General features: G+C 45.6%; 3 non-coding genes across 3 annotated transcripts; all 3 read right to left on the bottom strand.

Moving 5' to 3' along the window:
• Positions 1–1,717: 1,717 nt before the first annotated feature.
• LOC130319862 (U2 spliceosomal RNA) lies at positions 1,718–1,908 on the bottom strand. Its single transcript, XR_008865917.1, has one exon. It is a non-coding gene; the product is annotated as a U2 spliceosomal RNA (small nuclear RNA).
• Positions 1,909–3,998: 2,090 nt separating this feature from the next.
• Positions 3,999–4,189, bottom strand: LOC130319861 (U2 spliceosomal RNA). The gene has a single exon (XR_008865916.1). It is a non-coding gene; the product is annotated as a U2 spliceosomal RNA (small nuclear RNA).
• Positions 4,190–6,282: 2,093 nt separating this feature from the next.
• LOC130319859 (U2 spliceosomal RNA) lies at positions 6,283–6,473 on the bottom strand. Its single transcript, XR_008865915.1, has one exon. It is a non-coding gene; the product is annotated as a U2 spliceosomal RNA (small nuclear RNA).
• Between the last annotated feature and the right edge of the window lie 1,141 nt (positions 6,474–7,614).

Raw genomic sequence — 7,614 nt, 5'->3', positions numbered from 1 at the left:
GGGAAGCTGTAAGCATAGAGGACATGCCTGCACCCCATTGGACTTACCTGTGTGGGTTAAATCCGGGTTATTTGACAACCTATGGCGGTGATGGTTCTGCTCAGGCAGAGCAGTGCTGATGCTCCTCATAAAGCTGTCGCTGCTGTGAAGGTTCTAGGTGACATCACAATCCCTATGGTTACATACACAACAAAGCTGGGTTGTTGTTGTTTACACTCTGCAAGGCCTGTGGAAGTGAGTGACATCATAGCACTGTAGTTCTGAGGGTTCTAGATGGATGCAACAATCTCCTGTTGCTTCTATGAAGGCCATAATAGACGACATCACCAAACAGCTCCATAGTCACATACACAGCAAAGGAGAGATGTTGTTTACACCTAGTGATGTCAGTGGTATTGAGTGACATCACAGCACAGTGCTAAGGCTCCTGGGCCTGGACACAGCAGCGGCTGCAATATCTCAACGGAGAATACGTTTATATATATGTGTGTGTGTGCGCGTATATATATATATATATATATATATATATATATATATATATATATTTCTCCGCCGAAATCACTTTTAAACCCATTTCCACCTTTTTTTCCCTTCTCTTCCTCTTACTTTTTTTTCACGTTTTTTTACGTTTTTCTCCTTTTCGCCTCTTTTCTGGGCGTATTATTCTTCTTTTTCTTCTTTTTTTTCGTCTAATGCATACCCCATCAGTGCAGCAATGCTTATTCAATACCGCCAGCAGATGGAGACACTGGGGGATAATTTTCTAAGGATTTATACTGATTTTTCCTGTCTGAATTTGTCGCACAGAAAGTTGCAGGCCAAATATGTGTGACATTTCTGCGACTTTAGCTTCTAGAGCATTTTTACAACATTATACATAGGTGCTGAATACATAAAAAGCGACTGTTCAGCGACAGACAAGTCGCATCGGCTGAAAGTAGGCCAGAATGTCAGTCCATGTTGGAGCAGGTTTAGATACAGTCTAAAGCATAGATCTCAAAGTCTGTGCACAGAATTTAGCAAGGGCCTCGCACCTTCTGATGCATCAGGTAGGTGCACTATAGCATAGCCTAACCCTCTGTACTTTGGTCTATATTGATGCGGGACATAGACAGCCAGCTGATGACCAATCCATTAGTGCAATGGATGGCTGGAAGCATTTGTCTTTGCCTTTGCAATACCACAGAAGCAATGCATGGTCAATGTACAGCAATGATACACCTGTGTGAACAGCCAGGAGACCCCCCCATGTTATGTTACATAGTTACATAGTTAGTACGGTCGAAAAAAGACATATGTCCATCAAGTTCAACCAGGGAATTAAGGGGTAGGGGTGTGGCGCGATATTGGGGAAGGGATGAGATTTTATATTTCTTCATAAGCATTAATCTTATTTTGTCAATTAGGAACATTCAGCACCCACCCGCTATCAAGGCAGCTGCCTATCATGTCATGCCCTACCTGCACAGGTGTGCTGGCTACTCAAATGATCCAATTAAGGAGGCCATTTAGTCAGCAGCAGCAGAAGTCCTGTGCCTGGACGCTCCAACAGCGGCCAGACACAAGCAGAAGCAGCAGAAGCAGCAGCAGCACCACCTTTTGTTTTTTGGCTGCAGCAGCAGCAGCAGCAGCAGCAAGGCCCACAGGGCTGGCTAGCTGGCTAGCCAGCAAGCAGGTAGCAATGAAAGTAGGAATCTTTCTTTTTAACCCTGTAAGGGGGTGGTGCACTGTACCCGAAGATACTGCCATATCGGGTCAATGCATAGGGCGACGGAAGCAAGCTTCGAAATCGGCCCCCGTTCTCAAAAATCCATTTAATATATGGTCCCCAGATAGGGGACGTATCAGATATTAAACTGATAAGAACAGATACTACACTTGATCTTAGCCAAAAGGCCGAGAAGCGATAACCGTGAAAGGGGCGGGCCCAACAAGGTCCCCTTCATGGGCACTATCACTGCTTGCTGTCAGGGAGGCTGCCAGACAATTTTCCATGCACACTCTGGGCTGGGGGGCAGTCAACCACCAGTACACACAGCAGAACCTAAACCCATACCATTATTGCTAAGCAGCAAGACAGGGGCCCATTGCACTCCCACGGGGCCTTTTTAAATGCAATCCATAACCCGGATTTGCCAGGAACCCTTCTTACTCCTCCTACTTGCATGTGACACTGGGCTTAGGATCTGCATAGGAAACACACACACAAGCACACACCTACCTTTGTTGCCTGCAGATGCCTCCTTGGCTGTCCCCAAACGGTATCAAACCAACACCCACGGGAAGCTGTAAGCATAGAGGACATGCCTGCACCCCATTGGACTTACCTGTGTGGGTTAAATCCGGGTTATTTGACAACCTATGGCGGTGATGGTTCTGCTCAGGCAGAGCAGTGCTGATGCTCCTCATAAAGCTGTCGCTGCTGTGAAGGTTCTAGGTGACATCACAATCCCTATGGTTACATACACGACAAAGCTGGGTTGTTGTTGTTTACACTCTGCAAGGCCTGTGGAAGTGAGTGACATCATAGCACTGTAGTTCTGAGGGTTCTAGATGGATGCAACAATCTCCTGTTGCTTCTATGAAGGCCATAATAGACGACATCACCAAACAGCTCCATAGTCACATACACAGCAAAGGAGAGATGTTGTTTACACCTAGTGATGTCAGTGGTATTGAGTGACATCACAGCACAGTGCTAAGGCTCCTGGGCCTGGACATAGCAGCGGCTGCAATATCTCAACGGAGAATACGTTTATATATATGTGTGTGTGTGCGCGTATATATATATATATATATATATATATATATATATATATATATATATTCTCCACCGAAATCACTTTTAAACCCATTTCCACCTTTTTTTCCCTTCTCTTCCTCTTACTTTTTTTTCACGTTTTTTTACGTTTTTCTCCTTTTCGCCTCTTTTCTGGGCGTATTATTCTTCTTTTTCTTCTTTTTTTTCGTCTAATGCATACCCCATCAGTGCAGCAATGCTTATTCAATACCGCCAGCAGATGGAGACACTGGGGGATAATTTTCTAAGGATTTATACTGATTTTTCCTGTCTGAATTTGTCGCACAGAAAGTTGCAGGCCAAATATGTGTGACATTTCTGCGACTTTAGCTTCTAGAGCATTTTTACAACATTATACATAGGTGCTGAATACATAAAAAGCGACTGTTCAGCGACAGACAAGTCGCATCGGCTGAAAGTAGGCCAGAATGTCAGTCCATGTTGGAGCAGGTTTAGATACAGTCTAAAGCATAGATCTCAAAGTCTGTGCACAGAATTTAGCAAGGGCCTCGCACCTTCTGATGCATCAGGTAGGTGCACTATAGCATAGCCTAACCCTCTGTACTTTGGTCTATATTGATGCGGGACATAGACAGCCAGCTGATGACCAATCCATTAGTGCAATGGATGGCTGGAAGCATTTGTCTTTGCCTTTGCAATACCACAGAAGCAATGCATGGTCAATGTACAGCAATGACACACCTGTGTGAACAGCCAGGAGACCCCCCCATGTTATGTTACATAGTTACATAGTTAGTACGGTCGAAAAAAGACATATGTCCATCAAGTTCAACCAGGGAATTAAGGGGTAGGGGTGTGGCGCGATATTGGGGAAGGGATGAGATTTTATATTTCTTCATAAGCATTAATCTTATTTTGTCAATTAGGAACATTCAGCACCCACCCGCTATCAAGGCAGCTGCCTATCATGTCATGCCCTACCTGCACAGGTGTGCTGGCTACTCAAATGATCCAATTAAGGAGGCCATTTAGTCAGCAGCAGCAGAAGTCCTGTGCCTGGACGCTCCAACAGCGGCCAGACACAAGCAGAAGCAGCAGAAGCAGCAGCAGCACCACCTTTTGTTTTTTGGCTGCAGCAGCAGCAGCAGCAGCAGCAAGGCCCACAGGGCTGGCTAGCTGGCTAGCCAGCAAGCAGGTAGCAATGAAAGTAGGAATCTTTCTTTTTAACCCTGTAAGGGGGTGGTGCACTGTACCCGAAGATACTGCCATATCGGGTCAATGCATAGGGCGACGGAAGCAAGCTTCGAAATCGGCCCCCGTTCTCAAAAATCCATTTAATATATGGTCCCCAGATAGGGGACGTATCAGATATTAAACTGATAAGAACAGATACTACACTTGATCTTAGCCAAAAGGCCGAGAAGCGATAACCGTGAAAGGGGCGGGCCCAACAAGGTCCCCTTCATGGGCACTATCACTGCTTGCTGTCAGGGAGGCTGCCAGACAATTTTCCATGCACACTCTGGGCTGGGGGGCAGTCAACCACCAGTACACACAGCAGAACCTAAACCCATACCATTATTGCTAAGCAGCAAGACAGGGGCCCATTGCACTCCCACGGGGCCTTTTTAAATGCAATCCATAACCCGGATTTGCCAGGAACCCTTCTTACTCCTCCTACTTGCATGTGACACTGGGCTTAGGATCTGCATAGGAAACACACACACAAGCACACACCTACCTTTGTTGCCTGCAGATGCCTCCTTGGCTGTCCCCAAACGGTATCAAACCAACACCCACGGGAAGCTGTAAGCATAGAGGACATGCCTGCACCCCATTGGACTTACCTGTGTGGGTTAAATCCGGGTTATTTGACAACCTATGGCGGTGATGGTTCTGCTCAGGCAGAGCAGTGCTGATGCTCCTCATAAAGCTGTCGCTGCTGTGAAGGTTCTAGGTGACATCACAATCCCTATGGTTACATACACAACAAAGCTGGGTTGTTGTTGTTTACACTCTGCAAGGCCTGTGGAAGTGAGTGACATCATAGCACTGTAGTTCTGAGGGTTCTAGATGGATGCAACAATCTCCTGTTGCTTCTATGAAGGCCATAATAGACGACATCACCAAACAGCTCCATAGTCACATACACAGCAAAGGAGAGATGTTGTTTACACCTAGTGATGTCAGTGGTATTGAGTGACATCACAGCACAGTGCTAAGGCTCCTGGGCCTGGACACAGCAGCGGCTGCAATATCTCAACGGAGAATACGTTTATATATATGTGTGTGTGTGCGCGTATATATATATATATATATATATATATATATATATATATATATATATATTTCTCCGCCGAAATCACTTTTAAACCCATTTCCACCTTTTTTTCCCTTCTCTTCCTCTTACTTTTTTTTCACGTTTTTTTACGTTTTTCTCCTTTTCGCCTCTTTTCTGGGCGTATTATTCTTCTTTTTCTTCTTTTTTTTCGTCTAATGCATACCCCATCAGTGCAGCAATGCTTATTCAATACCGCCAGCAGATGGAGACACTGGGGGATAATTTTCTAAGGATTTATACTGATTTTTCCTGTCTGAATTTGTCGCACAGAAAGTTGCAGGCCAAATATGTGTGACATTTCTGCGACTTTAGCTTCTAGAGCATTTTTACAACATTATACATAGGTGCTGAATACATAAAAAGCGACTGTTCAGCGACAGACAAGTCGCATCGGCTGAAAGTAGGCCAGAATGTCAGTCCATGTTGGAGCAGGTTTAGATACAGTCTAAAGCATAGATCTCAAAGTCTGTGCACAGAATTTAGCAAGGGCCTCGCACCTTCTGATGCATCAGGTAGGTGCACTATAGCATAGCCTAACCCTCTGTACTTTGGTCTATATTGATGCGGGACATAGACAGCCAGCTGATGACCAATCCATTAGTGCAATGGATGGCTGGAAGCATTTGTCTTTGCCTTTGCAATACCACAGAAGCAATGCATGGTCAATGTACAGCAATGACACACCTGTGTGAACAGCCAGGAGACCCCCCCATGTTATGTTACATAGTTACATAGTTAGTACGGTCGAAAAAAGACATATGTCCATCAAGTTCAACCAGGGAATTAAGGGGTAGGGGTGTGGCGCGATATTGGGGAAGGGATGAGATTTTATATTTCTTCATAAGCATTAATCTTATTTTGTCAATTAGGAACATTCAGCACCCACCCGCTATCAAGGCAGCTGCCTATCATGTCATGCCCTACCTGCACAGGTGTGCTGGCTACTCAAATGATCCAATTAAGGAGGCCATTTAGTCAGCAGCAGCAGAAGTCCTGTGCCTGGACGCTCCAACAGCGGCCAGACACAAGCAGAAGCAGCAGAAGCAGCAGCAGCACCACCTTTTGTTTTTTGGCTGCAGCAGCAGCAGCAGCAGCAGCAAGGCCCACAGGGCTGGCTAGCTGGCTAGCCAGCAAGCAGGTAGCAATGAAAGTAGGAATCTTTCTTTTTAACCCTGTAAGGGGGTGGTGCACTGTACCCGAAGATACTGCCATATCGGGTCAATGCATAGGGCGACGGAAGCAAGCTTCGAAATCGGCCCCCGTTCTCAAAAATCCATTTAATATATGGTCCCCAGATAGGGGACGTATCAGATATTAAACTGATAAGAACAGATACTACACTTGATCTTAGCCAAAAGGCCGAGAAGCGATAACCGTGAAAGGGGCGGGCCCAACAAGGTCCCCTTCATGGGCACTATCACTGCTTGCTGTCAGGGAGGCTGCCAGACAATTTTCCATGCACACTCTGGGCTGGGGGGCAGTCAACCACCAGTACACACAGCAGAACCTAAACCCATACCATTATTGCTAAGCAGCAAGACAGGGGCCCATTGCACTCCCACGGGGCCTTTTTAAATGCAATCCATAACCCGGATTTGCCAGGAACCCTTCTTACTCCTCCTACTTGCATGTGACACTGGGCTTAGGATCTGCATAGGAAACACACACACAAGCACACACCTACCTTTGTTGCCTGCAGATGCCTCCTTGGCTGTCCCCAAACGGTATCAAACCAACACCCACGGGAAGCTGTAAGCATAGAGGACATGCCTGCACCCCATTGGACTTACCTGTGTGGGTTAAATCCGGGTTATTTGACAACCTATGGCGGTGATGGTTCTGCTCAGGCAGAGCAGTGCTGATGCTCCTCATAAAGCTGTCGCTGCTGTGAAGGTTCTAGGTGACATCACAATCCCTATGGTTACATACACAACAAAGCTGGGTTGTTGTTGTTTACACTCTGCAAGGCCTGTGGAAGTGAGTGACATCATAGCACTGTAGTTCTGAGGGTTCTAGATGGATGCAACAATCTCCTGTTGCTTCTATGAAGGCCATAATAGACGACATCACCAAACAGCTCCATAGTCACATACACAGCAAAGGAGAGATGTTGTTTACACCTAGTGATGTCAGTGGTATTGAGTGACATCACAGCACAGTGCTAAGGCTCCTGGGCCTGGACACAGCAGCGGCTGCAATATCTCAACGGAGAATACGTTTATATATATGTGTGTGTGTGCGCGTATATATATATATATATATATATATATATATATATATATATATTTCTCCGCCGAAATCACTTTTAAACCCATTTCCACCTTTTTTTCCCTTCTCTTCCTCTTACTTTTTTTTCACGTTTTTTTACGTTTTTCTCCTTTTCGCCTCTTTTCTGGGCGTATTATTCTTCTTTTTCTTCTTTTTTTTCGTCTAATGCATACCCCATCAGTGCAGCAATGCTTATTCAATACCGCCAGCAGATGGAGACACTGGGGGATAATTTTCTAAGGAT

Source organism: Hyla sarda, unplaced genomic scaffold, assembly GCF_029499605.1.
Source record: "Hyla sarda isolate aHylSar1 unplaced genomic scaffold, aHylSar1.hap1 scaffold_2178, whole genome shotgun sequence".
Classification (NCBI taxonomy): Eukaryota; Metazoa; Chordata; class Amphibia; order Anura; family Hylidae; genus Hyla; species Hyla sarda.
Note: the sequence above shows the minus strand (reverse complement) of the source record. Positions and strands in the feature narration are given on the sequence as shown.